At 41.5% G+C, this 15608-nt stretch overlaps 1 non-coding gene across 1 annotated transcript; it reads left to right on the top strand.

Moving 5' to 3' along the window:
• Positions 1-13333: 13333 nt before the first annotated feature.
• On the top strand, positions 13334-13405 carry TRNAC-GCA (transfer RNA cysteine (anticodon GCA)). Its single transcript has one exon. It is a non-coding gene; the product is annotated as a tRNA-Cys (tRNA).
• Positions 13406-15608: the final 2203 nt, after the last annotated feature.

Genomic DNA, 15608 nt, shown 5'->3' with positions numbered 1-15608 from the left:
GCATTAGAGCTTCAGCATCAGTCTTTCCAGTGATTATTCAGGGTTCATTTCATTTAGGATTGACTGGTTTGATCTCCTTGCTGTCCAAGGGACTCTCAAGAGTCTTCTCCAACACCACAGTTGGAAAGCATCAGTTCTTTGGCACTCAGCCTTCTTTATGGTCCAACTCTCACATCCATATATGACTACTGGAAAAACCATAGCTTTGACTATAAGGGCCTTTTGTTGGCAAAGCAATGTCTCTGCTTTTTAATACACTATCTAGGTTTGTCATAGCTTTTCTTCTAAGGAGCAAACGTCTTTTAATTTCATGGCTACAGTCACTGTCTGCAGGGATTTTGGAGCCCAAGAAAATGAAATCTGACACTGTTTCCACTTTTTCCCTGCCTATTTTCATGAAGTGATAGGACTAAATGCCATGACCTTCATTTTTTGAATGCTGAGTTTTAAGCCAGCTTTTCACTCTCCTCTTTCATCAAGTGGATCTTTAGTTCCTCTTCACTTTCTGTCATTAAAGTGGTATCATGTGCATATCTGAGGTTATTGATATTTCTCCTGGTAATCTTGAGTCCAGCTTGTGAGTCATCCAGCCCAGCATTTTGTATGATGCACTCCGCATATAAGTTAAATAAGCACGATGACATACTTCTTTCCCGATTTTGAACCAGTCCGTTGTTTCACGTCTAGTTCTTACTGTTGCTTCTTGTCCTGCATGCAGATTTCTCAGGAGGCAGGTAATGTGGTCTGGTATTCCCATCTCCTTAAGAATATTCTGAAGTTTGCTGTGATCCGGTCAAACGCTTTAGCATAGTCAATAAAGCAGATGTTATTTTTTTAATCCCCTTGCTTTTTCTATGATCCAGTGTATATGTATATGTAATGCTACTGTCATCCATTAAGTGCACAGTAATGTAAATCTAACTTCTTTATGCATTAGTAAATGAAAAATTCATGTGACTCACTTCATTGCAATATAAATTTTATTGTGGTGGTTTGGAACCAAATCTGCAGTATCTCCAGGAAACATCTGTATGTGTTAGATTCCTATTGCTGCTGTAATAAATTACTGCAAATGCAGTGGCTTAAAAGAACCCAAATATATTACCTTACGGTTCTGGAGGTCACCTGTAGCTGATTCATGTTCATGTATGGCAAAAACTGCCACAATATTGTAAAGTAATTAGCCTCCAGTTAAAATAAATAATTTCTTTTTTAAAAAAGAAAGGAAAAAAAAAACCTGCCAAAATGCCTCAGCTGAGCTGTTCTCCTTCTGGAGGCCATAGGGGAGACTCCATATCCTTGCCTTTTCTAGCTCCAAGAGGCTGTCTGCATTCCTTGGCTTGTAGCTCTGTGTCCCTCCAACCTGTCCTGTCATCGCTTCTTTAATTTTCCCACCTCTCACTGTCCCTTATAAGAACCCTCATATTTACATTAGGCCCATCCAGATAATCCTGGATAATCTCCCATCTTAAAATCCTTAATTTAAGCAATCTGCAAACTCCTTTTTGCCAAGTAAGGTAATATATTCGCAGATTCTGACATTAGGGTGTGGACATTGTTGGGGGCTATTATTTTGCGTAACATCTACATTTACTTTCAAATCCCACCTTGGCCATTATGTGACCTTTGGTAAATTATATCCTTTCTCTGAGCTTCAGTTTCCTCATCAGTTAAAGTGGGTTAATAACCAATCACTGTATGGTTTTTTTGTTTTGTTTTAATTGGTTGATTTTTGAGGATTAAATAAAAAAATGCTTAAGCCCATGGCATACTGTATACCTGCTATGTGTTATACTTAAGAGGAGAAAATTTGGGGCTTTAGTTTAAAAACCAGTCTGGAGCCTGTCTGCAGTCATCTATACCTTAGCATCATGTGTAATCAGTGATAATATTCAGGATGATGACTCAGCTGCTGCAAAATCCTAATCTTCAAAAGCTTTAATTGTTTGAGATATTCTCCTTATTAAGTTAGTAAATTGGAGAGTACTGTCTCAGAGAAATTTTTAATTATAAGAATTGGGGAAAGGACCTCCATATTTTCTAGATATAATGGTGAGTTAAACAGAAAATTCTATTTGCCAGAGTGTCTTCCCTTCTCCCCTTGGTATTTGTAGTCCTTGAGGCCTGCCTTGATGGGTGCCTGTGCACTGGTGCTGAGGTTGTGCAGCAGGAAAGGTACTGAATCTGATGGGAGGGGCCCCGTCACACTGGGAGGAAAATGAGCCCTGTTTTCAGGAGAAAAACACACCTTTGTGGGCTACTCATTTGGAGTTTCCTATGTGTTTGTGTTTCACATCAAACAGGAAAATCAACTATTCTGCCCAAGAGTGTAGGTAAAATGTGAGACAGCCCAAAGTAGAAAAGAGAAGTCTCCATCAACACAAACACTTCCTTCATCTTTTCAGAGAGGACTAATCATCCAACAAAAACAGACGAAGTGATTAATATTGAACCAGAAGGATAGCAAAGGCGTGGGCATGGACCAGTGAACATCACAAAGGCTTTGAAGGATGATGAAACAGATACAAGTTCCTCTTTTCCAGTCTCATGGGAATAAGTGCTTGTCCAGTGCCCTGAGAAAGGTAGTTAGAGTTAATGTTAATCATACGTGGGTGAAACTTTGCAGTGGTATCAGCATAATCATAGGTTACATTTGCAAAGTACTTTGGTGTCTATAAAGAGTTTCCTTATGTTTGTTTCATGTAATCCTTAGGGTAACCCTGGAAATTAGCCAAAGCAGATTTTACTATTTCCACTCTTACAGATGCAGAAACAGAGGCACCAAGAGATGAAATGATTTCCTTAAGGTCAGACAGCAGAGTAGTGGCAGAACCAGAATGTCAACCTACATTGATCTCCACTGGGTGTCTTGTTCTGCTCTTGGCTGCCCCACTGCAAGGCTGTCCATCCGTTGCCTTCATAGTGAAGTGGTAACAGACTTCTTTTCATTCTCTCTTGCCTCTGCCCCTCACTGCATCTCACCTTTATGTTAGTCCCTAGTTCCCAAAATACTCTATCATTTTGCTTCTAAAAGGGTAGCAAAGTAGCAACGCTGGCATTGTCAGGAAGCCTGTTAGAAACGCAGAATCTCCCCCACCCTAGACCTCCAGACTCAGATCCTAGGTGTTTCCTACACACAATCAAATTCAGGAAGCCCTCCCTACCATATCTGTGTACCTGGTAATCCAAAATGACTCCTTCTCTTCCCTTTTTTTTCCTGTCCCAAACACCACGAAGTTTGTAACAATGGAATTTCACTGATTTCCTCTTTCCTTCTGGAACTTCCGCCTGTACCAGTTGATGACTTTATGGCCTCAAAAGAACTTTGTAGGCTCGATCATTCCCCACATTTTGTTCTGTTAAGCCCTTTCACCTTGGAGTCCTGGCTCAGTCTAGCAAGAAGTTCATTCAAGGAAGTTTTCTCACAGAATGCTCAAAGGGCTCTCAGTAAGATGTACTCCCTAAGAGGTGAGAGTGGACTCCATTATTTGCTTGAAGAGAGATCAAGATAAGGCCTGGGCCCCACAAACCTCTCTTGGGTAATCAAAGAGAACGAATTCTAGTCTTTTCTTTCCTCTTCCTTAGCAGAAACAACAAAGATACTTAGCAGTGAAGGAACGGGTGAGGTATTGGTGGCAGGAGGCGGGGAGGGCATGTGTGATTAACCTGCAAGCCAGGAAGAGATAATCAGTCAATTAGGAGTTGGTTTTGCCAGACGGAAAAGAGAGAAGATAAATAACTTAAACAAATTAGTCTCTTTCACACTTTCTCCTCCCCACTCCTCCAAAGTTTAAGAAATTTCTTTTCTTTTTTTTAAGAGCACAAATAATTGTCAGATCCTCTCAGGGTCACAGGTCAGGGGCATTACAGGTTTAAAAACAAACAAACAAAAAAAATTTTTTTAAGCCAATACAGAAAGGGCACTGAAGGTCACCTGATGAAACAGAAACAAGCGAAATACCAAGATATAGGTTTTAGGCTCAGCAAGTTGAGTTATAAAAGATTCAAAGGCCAGATGCTGTTCCTAGGGAGGGTCCTGGCCAGTGGAAGGGGGCGTTTCCCTCTGTTCATGTCAGCAGGAAACCCGGCTAAGCCACCAGTGGGCCCAGGGTACTGCTTGTACTCTGGAGAAAAGCAGAAGACTGACATGCTCGAGCCAGCCATAACTTATGGCTAGACCAGTTGGAAAAAATGTGATATTTGTTGAATTTTATCTCTATAGTCAGGATGGTATCTCTGGAAGGAAGAACTGGGGTTGACATAACCAAAATGCATGAGTGTCAACTGGAAGTCTATTTATGGTTTCCTGCAAGGCTGATAAAGCTGAAAAACCCACCCAGTATACACAAAATCGGAAGGACGGATGCAGGTAGCTTGCCTAGGTTTCTGCAAGAGGAGCAAGGGCCGTTCAGTCTGACCCAAGTGGCTTTTTGTTAGGTCTCAGCAAGACAGACTGCAGAGGTTTCTCTTTAGCTCTTACAAAAGTTGAATTTAATCTCTCCTGTTGGGTCCACTTATGTCTGAATCTGGACAAAAAGAGCTTGAAGGTACAGGAAGGAAGGTGCTGGGATGTAGGATGGCAGTGTTTTCTAGGACAGGGATCTAACTTTAAGAAGAAAGTGTTTTTCTATACATCAGAACCAATTTGTAGGTTTGACTGAGTCTCAGCTCCTGGAAATTCCCTCCTACTTTACAGAGGATTCCACTTCAAATTAAGAGTCAGGGACTTTCCTGGCAGTCCAGTGATTAACACTCTGCCTTCCAACCTAGGGGGTGTGGGTTCAATCCCTGGCCAAGGAACTAAGATCCCACAGCCATGTGGCATGGCCAAAAGATTAAAAAAAAAAAAAAAAGTGTTGCTACTGATATTGGCCATTCTGTGGAGGAATGCTCTGTTTCCCACAGCTATGGGCTTTGTCCTAGGCCCACTCACTCTCTGCTCTTCCCTCCCTTCCTTCCCATGGGACACATGGAGAGTAAATACAGTGGCATAGCCCCAGCTTGGTTCAAATCTAAGAGGGTGGAACAGGGCTGTAACTGCAGATCAGTTTCATGCTCCAGTGTATTCAAAGCAAAATAAAGTTGGGTGTGGTGAGGAGTAGAATGGGGAAGCACTAGCCAGGACTCACCTGTCACCTGCAAAGAAAAGAAAGAGGCCTGGCTACACTGGCTACATCTGATCTACTCTAGCACTATAAACTTTATCCTCAACTGAGAGCTAAGAATTCAGTGCATAATCCGATTCTTACTCAGGGAAATATTTATCTTTGGCAAGTGTGTCCTTGAAGGCTTAAAGATAAGGGTTCAGAGGTTCCAAACTGGCAGCTGGCAGGCAGGATCATTTACAGACCTGTTTTGTTTGGCATGCACGATGATCTTCTCTTTTTAAAATTAGTTCTTGACATTAGCAGAGCAGAAGCTTTCACATAAATATCTGAATTTATGCCGTTTCTTGAAAGATTAGAAGACCTGGCTATGCTGGGCTTCCCAATTCCACAGAGCAGTAGTCACAGATTTAGGTGGGGCTTGGGGGATCACAGTTCACCCCAGTTCCTACCACTCCCTGCAACCGTAGTCTGAACTGTTTCAGCCTTACCTTATCTGCCCATATCAGAAAATAGTTTATAAATGCTCTGTTCTGTCACCCCAAATTAGTCAAAACCACCCTGTGAGCACAACAGCACAAAACCTTGTGGATTTTCATCTCTGAATCTCTCCACTTGGCCTCTCGATCTTACAGGAGTCCCTTAAAATTTAGCTTTACCTCTGACCAGGGTATTTGGGTAACTTTATGTTAAGTGAAATTAGAACCATGGAAGAATCTTGGAGGAAATGGTTTTAAAAATGAGGCTATGAATTAAGGTCCTTTCTTTGCTTTCTCTGAAGAATGAACATCTCTGCCACAGGTCTGTCTGATTATCTTAGAAATAAATTAATAAATAATCCTCGGGTAAGAAATCCTAGTTTGAGTTGTTTGGAAATAAGAGGCTATCTTATTTTACTATTATCATCACAATTTATAACAATAGCATTGATGTAGAAAACCATTGTACTGTAACTGAACTTGGACAGGCATCTGTTTCTGGAGCTAAGAATTCTTTTTAAATTCCACTTACTATCTGGTCAGCTGTGTATAATTTATAGTGAATATAACTTTGTTATTACTGAAGTAAAATTCACATAGTATAGAATTAACCATTTTAAAGTGTACAATTTAAAGGCATGTAGTACATTTGCAATATTGTACAAGCTGCCACCTCTGTCTAGTTTTAACACGTTTTCATCACCCCCAAAGGAAACTTTGAACCCGTAAAGCAGTTGACTCCATCCCCCCTCCTCCCTATCCCTGGAAGTGATCAATCTGCATTCTGTCTGTATGAGTTTACCTATTTTAGATATTGTATGTGAACAGAACCAGACAATAGGAAACCTTCTATATCTGGCTGCTTTCTTGTAGCATAATGCTGTCTCGGTCCATCCACATCGTAGCATGTATCAGCTCTTCATTTCTTTTTATGAGTGAATAATATTAATAATAATTTAATGACTGAATACTCTTTATTATTAAAACAAAGAGTACTTATTCTTCATACTTGTGGTTTTTTTGCTCATTGACTGCTTTGTACCACGGAAGACCAAGACTTGAGATAAGAAAGGAAAATAGTTTTTTCCACAAACCCTCTCGCCAAGATGTGGGGATAAAGAAAAATGCACGATACTTGCAAGGATATGAAAGCCTGTATTTCAAGGTTAGGCAAGTTTCCCTCAAGCTAAGATTGCAAATTGCCTTTCACAATTTTGTTGTCGTTGTTCAGTGGCTTAAGTTGGGTCTGACTCTGCAACCCCATTGGTTCAGACGCCAGTTAGCCCCTTTTAAGGACCTCATCTCTGAGGTTTACGCCAAGCTTCCCTGTCCTTCACTGTCTCCCAGAGATTGCTCAAACTGAGTTTGTCCACTGAGTTGATGATGCCATCCAGCCATCTCATCCTGTATCATCCCTTTTTCCTCTTGCCCTCAATGTTTTCCAGCATCAGGGTCTTTTCCAATGAGTTGGCTCTTCGCATAAGGTGGCCAAATTACTGGAGCTTCAAGTTCAGCATCAGTCCTTCCAATGAATAGTCAGGGCTGATTTCCTTTAGGACTCACTGGTTTGATCTCCTTGCTATCCAAGTGACTCTCAAGAGTCTTCTCCAAAACCACAGTTTGAAAGCATCAGTTTTTCCTTGGTTGCTCAGCTCAGTCTTCTTTATGGACCCACTCTCATATCCATACATGACTGCTGGAAAAAACATAGCTTGGACTATAGAGATCTTTGTCTGCAAAGTGACGTCTCTGCTTTTTAATACACTAAGTTTGCCATAACTTTTCTTCCAAAGAGCAAACATCTTTTAATTTCATGGCTGCAGTCACTGTCCGCAGTGATCTTAACAACTTTAAGTTTCTGTAAAGGGTCTGTCGAGTTCTCTCATTTCCTCTCACTCACATCAGTTCAGTTCAGTCGCTCAGTTGTGTCCGACTCTTTGCGACTCCAAAAATTGCAGCACGCCAGGCCTCCTGGTCCATCACCAACTCCCGGAGTTCACTCAAACTCATGTCCATCGAGTCGGTGATGCCATCCAGCCATCTCATCCTCAGTCGTCCCCTTTTCCTTCTGCCCCCAATCCCTCCCAGCATCAGAGTCTTGTCCAATGAGTCAACTCTTCACATGAGGTGGCCAAAGTACTGGAGTTTCAGCTTTAGCATCATTCCTTCCAAAGAACACCCAGGGCTAATCTCCTTTAGAATGGACTGATTGGATCTCCTTGCAGTCCAAGGGACTCTCAAGAGTCTTCTCCAACACCACTGTTCAAAAGCATCAATTCTTCGGTGCTCAGCCTTCTTCACAGTCCAACTCTCACATCCATACATGACCACTGGAAAAACCATAGCCTTGACTAGACAGACCTTTGTTGGCAAAGTAATGTCTCTGCTCTTCAATATGCTATCTAGGTTGGTCTTCACTCACATAGCCACCAGCAAAAGAGTGACCTGGAGGTTTTGGAAACCAGGTCAGAGACCCAGAGATGTTATCTCTTCATCTTGTGAATGCCCTACAGAGTAGGTTCAAACCACCGAAAAGGAGCAACAGCTTTCACACCTTGAGCTCTTGCCAGGTCTCCCATTCAAGGGCCTCAAAATAGCCCTATTAACCTTACTTCTCAGTTGGAGAAACTGAGGCACTGCAAGGGTAAATAATCCACTGGAGGTCACACAGCAGGCTGGTAGTAAAGAGCACAGATGGAAGCAGTTTGAGTGCAGAACCCATGCTCTTAACCAAAATACCTTGAGTCTGACATTCCTAACTGCTAACAAGATGTGGCAAGGTGCTACACAGTCCTTCTGGCCATCGGGGGTGCAGGAGGGCATGGCAGGTTGGGAGACGGTGGCAGCAGCGATGCTGACCCAATCTTCCTAAAGGTGAAGGGGGGCGGGGCATCTGGCCCAGGCTCTGCTCACAGTCAGCCTGTGTGCCATCTTGGGCTTGTGGACCAGAGATGGAAGGCCCTTGACTGCACCATGGTTTACCATTTCAGTGTATGCAGGAATCGCAATTCCAGGGCCCTACCTGCAGGGAGTCAAATGCAGTAGGTGGGTAGGACACAGGAAGATGTTTTTATAGCAGGTGCCCAAGTGATTCTCATGCCGCATGTTCCTTAGACTACACTGTGGGAGATATTTGTTATTCTCATCCCAGATCCGTTGTTGTCCTTTTTCTCCTTCGGGCGTCTCGGAGAAGCACAGTTGCAGAGGTCCCAGCAGAGGTCACAGGCCACATGAAAAGGGCCTGGGTCAGAGCCTGCAAGAGGGGTTCTGGGGGCTGCAAGTGGAGTGGTTGCTTAGAGTTGGTGGTCTCTGGGCATGCATTCTTAGATGCGCTGGACCCTGGCAACATACATGAACATTAATTTTGTTACACGTCCAAAACAGCTGAACTTTGGCCTGGAGTCAGCTTCTTCCACCCCCTAAACTGCTGAGTCACCCACCTCTGTTCTGGCTCTCCTGCCCCTACAGCCCAGGGAGGAAGGCAAACCAAGCCCTGGGCATGTGGCCCTCAAATAAATTCCTAGAGACTTCCAGCTCTCTGGGTTCTTTTCCTCTAATACAAGGAATGTACTATGGATGAGGGAAGAGAAAATGCAAAATCCAAAGCCATTTAAAAGTCTAAGCATGAATTCTTCTCTATTGAAAATTCTCCCCTAATTTTTTTTAATTGGTTCAGCTATTCATTAATTGTTGAATCTTTACCCTAAAACCTTTTAGTCTAGAGATGTACTTGTGCTTAGGCCAGAGATGAGGTTTTGACATTGCATTCCCCTGTTGGATCACATCCATGCTGGAATCAATTTAAAAACTGCCTTCCTAACAATTAAAATGCAGCAGATTTTAAAGTGTCTTCCTAGGTACAGGGTTGAGGAGCCTGAGGTTCTGAAAGGGAACACTGAGATCATGGTAGGAAAGGTGGAAGAGAGAGAAATGAATGAAGAAGAAAAAAATCACCCACAGAAACCACTGTCATTGTATCCATGTATTTCCTTCCATGTTTTTATTTTTATTTTTTTCTTATTTCAATTGCATTTTCTTTGTATATATAACTCAGACACACAATTTTATAGGTTATTTGCAAAAAGTGAGCTTATGTCCATACCCTTTCTTGGAGATTAAAAAAAAAAAAAGCACGTAAGGAATTAACATGGGATGAGGAGCTGCCTCCAGTGATTACACAACAATTTAGCTATGTGGCAGCCACTCTAATACCCTAATATCTGGGAAAGCAGAGGTCAGAAAGATGAGCGAATGACCCTCAAAGAAGAAACTGAATGTCCTTCCATCAATTTCTATGACTTGAGACCAGTCCTAAAGAGACATGTTCGAATACACCCAACCCCACTTGACTGAACTGGGCTAAGCTGCCACCAATGATTATGGTGTAATCAATGATTCAGAAAAGTGTAAATTTCTGACACAGGACTTGAATGTATGCAACATTTCCCACCCGTGTTAGCAGGCCCTAGAAAACTTGTGACTTATTTTTCAGGGAATACAGGAAATCCACTTATTTTGAATAACACTACTATGGATTCTCCAAGTCCTGAATCGAAGTCATAGAATTGTTGCCATCTCTCCGTCTCCTCTTGGTTCTCTGGATACATTCAATAATGGTGCCAACTACTCCAGGAAGCTGGATGTCTATGAAGTCTATCCATTTAGACAAGGAGCAGAAACATTGTCTTGTAGCCCACTGACCCACCACCTTTAAATTTCTCATGTCTTCCCTCTTAACTTTCTCTTAGGTTTTTAAATCGTGACCCACCTTTTGTTTTCATTGTCCACTGGCAAAGTTTCTTCTTCTCTGAAGTTTTAATTCCAAAGAAATGGCTTTTGTGGTCCTTACTTACACCTAGATCAGAGTTGTATCCCCTCCATACAAAATAGAGAGCCACCTCTGTTAAAACTAGGATTTTACTCATCCAGTGAAAATAGATAATGAACAATCAGCAAAATGAGTCTGTTCTTGTTACTCCACCCTCAAGCTGCCTATGAGTCTACTTCCCATCATAGGAACTGCTGTTTTCAGGTTCAAATTCTGCTTGGGCACATTTAGCTGCTTTTGCTCAAAGAACTGAGTCAGTGAAATACAGAAAATATGTCTCTGATCGCATCTCCCTGTTTCTTCAACTTGTACTTAAATTTCTAAAATATTCCACACAGGATGAATTCATGCAGAAGAATTGGACTTTGGCTAACACCCTTCCCACGTTGGTCTATTTGGTTTAGATTTTCGATTTCTAGTAAAAGGTAATTGATTTCTAAATGCCTCCCTGCCTCTTCTACAGTCAGGGATTCTTTTTATCATGAGTTTGCAGATGTCCTTGTTTGCATGTCCTTCCATGTTTTTAATATTCTCAAGTATATCCTTTATTCAATTTTGGCTATTTTTTCCCTTTCTGGTAGTATTTACAACATGAGCATTTTCCCCACATTATCGGATAGACTTTGGCAATATTGTATTTAATACTACATGATGTCCCACACTCTGGATGTACTGCAATTTATTTGACTGGATTTTTATATGCGGAAGTCATTTCCACATATTTGACTTTAATAGAGAAGCAATCCTTTTGCATTTAAGAAAATTATTTGTTATTTGTTTCTGGCTGTGCTGGGTCTTCATTGCTGCGCAGGCTGTTCTCTAGTTGTGGTGCATGGGTGCGTGGGTTCATTGCGGTGGCGTCTTTTGCTGTGGAACACAGCATCTAGGACGTGCAGCTTCATTAGTGTGGCACCTGGGCTCAGAATTTGTGACGCCAGTCTCTAGAGCACAGGCTCAATAGTTGTGGTGCACAGGCTTAGTTGCTCTGTGACATGTGGGACATTCCCGGATCAGGGGTCAAACCTTTGCTTCCTGAATTGGCAGGTGGATTCTTTACCAATGAGTCACCAGGGAACCTGCATATTTCTTTTTTTTTTTTTTTTTAAGTTTATCACATCAACACCTTCCTTCATATGAAAATACTACATTAAAAATTGTGAATTCTTTTAAGGCTCCTGGTACATCTTACCAAATTGCTTTCCAAAAAGGCATTTTGATAGTTATTCCACCTACATCATGTAAGTGCTTATCAATCAAATTTTTGCCATCGTGCATATTATAATTAAAAATAGAATGCAAGAAGCTTTTTCCATGTGATAAGTTTAAAATGTTTTATATTTTCACATGTGTTCCTTTAATACAAAGGGTGACTGGTTTACACTGACTCGATGGACGTGAGTCTGAGTGAACTCCGGGGGTTGGTGATGGACAGGGAGGCCTGGCGTGCTGCGATTCATGGGGTCGCAAAGAGTTGGACATGACTGAGTGACTGAACTGAATTGAATGAGGCACTGATATTTTTCTTGCTGACTTTATATATATTAAGTTAAATATAGCTATTAATTTATAATAAATTATATATAATAATATATAACTAAATTAGATATGTGCATTGAATCTCTCAAGACAGAGGGGATGAGAGACAATATACAACATATTAGTCTCTTGTTTTAAAAACTTGTTTAAAATAATGTTTCAGGTTTGTCATTAGACTTTTCACTTTTTTGGTGATTGTTTTTGATACACAGAAATTTTAAATTTTATTTGCTCAACATGTGATTTTTTTTTTTACTTTATGATTTCCTCTAAGTCTTTTTTGATTAGAGTCCTTGGCCATTTTAAATCTTAATTATAATTTTAAAATTATGTTTACCTTATTTTCTATCAGTTAAAAAGTTGTTCATATTCTGATTTCTACTTGATTTTGGGGGAGTGTAATGTGGCACAAGTTTCCAATTTCATATTTTCCTCCAAAAGAAGCAATTTTCTTACCCTGTTGGTTTTCAGAAGGTCTTTTTTAAAAAATCATTTTTTATTGAAGCATAGTTGAATTACAATGTTGTTAATTTCTGCTGTACAGCCAAGTGACTCAGTTATACATAATACACAGTTTTTCATATTCTCTTCCATTATGGCTTATCACAGAATATCAAATATACTAATAGTTCCCTGTGCTATACAGTAGGACCTTCTTGTTTATCCATTCTCTATGCATATCAGTTTGCATGTGCTAATCCCCAGCTCCCACTCTTACACTCTTCTATTTCCCTCCCCATTGGCAGGCACCAGTCTATTCTCTATGTCCCTTATTCTGTTTATGTCTTATGCTGCTGCTGCTGCTGCTAAGTCGCTTCAGTCGTGTCCGACTCTGTGCGACCATGGAGACGGCAGCCCACCAGGCTCCCCCATCCCTGGGATTCTCCAGGCAAGAACACTAGACTGGGTTGCCATTTCCTTCTCCAATGCATGAAAGTGAAAAGTGAAAATGAAGTCGCTCAGTCATGTGCGACTGTTAGCGACCCCCTGGACTGCAGCCCACCGAGCTCCTCCATCCATGGGATTTTCCGGGCAAGAGTACTGGAGTGGGGCGCCATCGCCTTCTCCTTCTGTCTCATAGACAGGTTCATTTGTATTGCATTTTAGATTCCATATATAAGTGATATCATACGGTATTTGTCTTTTTCTTTCTGACTTATTCACTTAGTATGCAATCTCTAGTTGCATCCATGTTGTCGTAAACGGCATTATTTTGTTCTTTTTTATGCCTGAGTAGTAGTCCATCGTATGCATATACCACAGCTTCTTCATCCATCCCTCTTGTTGATGAATGTTCAGGTTGTTTCCATGGCTTGGCTATTGTGAATTATGCTGTTATGAACATAGCAGTGCATATCTCTTTTTGAGTCATAGTTTTGGGGGCTTCCCTGGTGGCTCAGAGGTTAAAGCATCTGCCTGCAATGCAGGAGACCTAGGTTCGATCCCTGGGTTGGGAAGATTTCCTGGAGAAGAAAATGCAACCCACTCCAGTATTCTTCCCTGGAGAATCCCATGGATGGAGGAGCATGGTGGACTATAGTCCATGGGGTTGCAAACAGTCAGACACGACTGAGCGACTTCACTTTCACTTTCTTTGTCTGGATATATGCCTAGGAGTGGGATTGCTGGATCATATGATAATTCTATTTTTAGTTTTCTGAGGAGCCTCCATACTGTTTTCCACAATGGCTGCACCAATTTAGATTCCCATCAGTAGTGTAGGAGGGTTCCCTTTTCTCCTTCTTACCACCATTTATTATTTGTAGACTTTTTAAAATGGCCATTCTGATTGGTGTGAGGTGATACCTTATTGTAGTTTTGATTTGTATTTCTCTCATAATTAGTGATGTGGAGCATCTTTTCATATGTCTATTGGCCATCTGTATTTCTTCTTTGGAGAAATGTCTCCTTAGGTCTTCTGCCCATTCAAAAGGCCTTTTTAGTCAGATATAGGTTCTTTCAAAATTAGAGCATCTCCTTTCCAATTGGCCATGAAAAAGGGTAATTGGACATGGTGGCTTCAGCTATAATGCAACTGGACTGGTTTTCTACCTCCTGTGTGGCCACCAGTGACAGGACACTAAGGAACAGGAGGGACTAGCCTGGAGTTTGAAGGGGAGGTAAGAGTGGTGTACTGTCACCCTCTTCCTAGACTCCAGGGACAGCTCAGCTCATGGGGGTAGAAAAACTCTGAACAAAAGGGGGATTTGCAGATCTGGCTTCTGTGCCCTTGAGAAAGCTCTTTTCTACCAGCACTGTTAGCTCCCAGGCTGCCTGGCTTAATGCAGGTTCTTCCTGTAGCTGACCATTGTCACCAGCTCGCAAATGTTCCCTTGCAGAGTGGCATAATTGGGAAGACCAATTGTCCATTAGCACCCTGAGGCCCTCACTTAAGCCTGATGGGACCTAAACCTGTCCTCTGACCCCCAAATAAACAAACCAGAAAACAAACTAATGGTGTCTCCTGAACCTGGGCATAAGCCCTATTCCTGCACATTTAAACATAGTTGACCCATCCTCACACCACCTCAAGTGAGTACATATAATCCCGTTGCTGTAGCAACAGGACCTGGCCACAGTATTTATCAAAGATCTCTTTTGCCTTTGGAATCACTGTTCTTGATTTCTCAGTCTTTGATCCTCTGTTAGCCTCTGACATCTGCTCTGTCTTTTGCAAATGGTTTGGATTCTCTTTTCACCTCTTGGCTTGGCACCTCCCTTGATGTTAAAGTCAGTCCTAGAGAACTTCCACCATATGCCCCTACTAGCCCCTCTTCCAAGGAAGAATGCACACAGGCCGTGAGATGACCTCTGTGGAAGACAGAGACTGGTAATTCACCTGAAACCTAACAACTGGCATGCCCTTCCACTCGCCTTGGCCAGGTTAATAGGAAATAATGGAGAGATGGCAAAACAGGGACTCGGGACTCTCAATACCCATCAAGTTGGTTTAACTTACTTGGTCATAAAGGGACACATTAAAAAAATAACATGCCTGTCAGGCCAGATGAATTGAGTCAGCCCCACTGCTGACAACCAGGCTTTTTTTCTACTAGGGCACATTGCCTCCCATAGAATATTGTCGGAAATGCTTAGCAAACATTATGTGTTCAGAAAAAGAAGGTTCAAACGACTTAAATTGTAACACAGCTCCTGAGAGGTAGAACTTATCCCTAGGTTTTCTGACATCCACCCAGCTCAGCAAGTCACACTGTAAAGTTTAAAAGACCATGAGATGTTTGAGCCTTACCCCTAGGAACTAGAGACCTTTACATCTTGTCATTCTGTGTTGGATAGAGGCACTGCTGAGGTTTTACCTTCTAAAGATAATGAAAGTGCTGACTTTTTAGAAGGAAATAAGACAGCAAGAGAACTGGTTCTTACAAAGGACAATATATATTCATTTCCTCATTCAGTAAATATGTATTGAGCAATGACCATGGGCTGGGCACAGGACTAAGCACTGGGGACACAGTAACAAAGAAATAAGATAGACATTGTCTTTGGTCTCATGGGTCTTAAAGACTAAAAAGGATGTTATTGATCTAAAATTATGCTTCTGCCATAAAACTGTTATGATTTCATTAATTCACACAAAAATATTTATTGACAACATAGTACATATCATGTTTTGTGTTAAGAGAGGGAAATAAAATGGTG

This window comes from Ovis aries, chromosome 2 (genome assembly GCF_016772045.2).
Source record: "Ovis aries strain OAR_USU_Benz2616 breed Rambouillet chromosome 2, ARS-UI_Ramb_v3.0, whole genome shotgun sequence".
NCBI lineage: Eukaryota > Metazoa > Chordata > Mammalia > Artiodactyla > Bovidae > Ovis > Ovis aries.
Note: the sequence above shows the minus strand (reverse complement) of the source record. Positions and strands in the feature narration are given on the sequence as shown.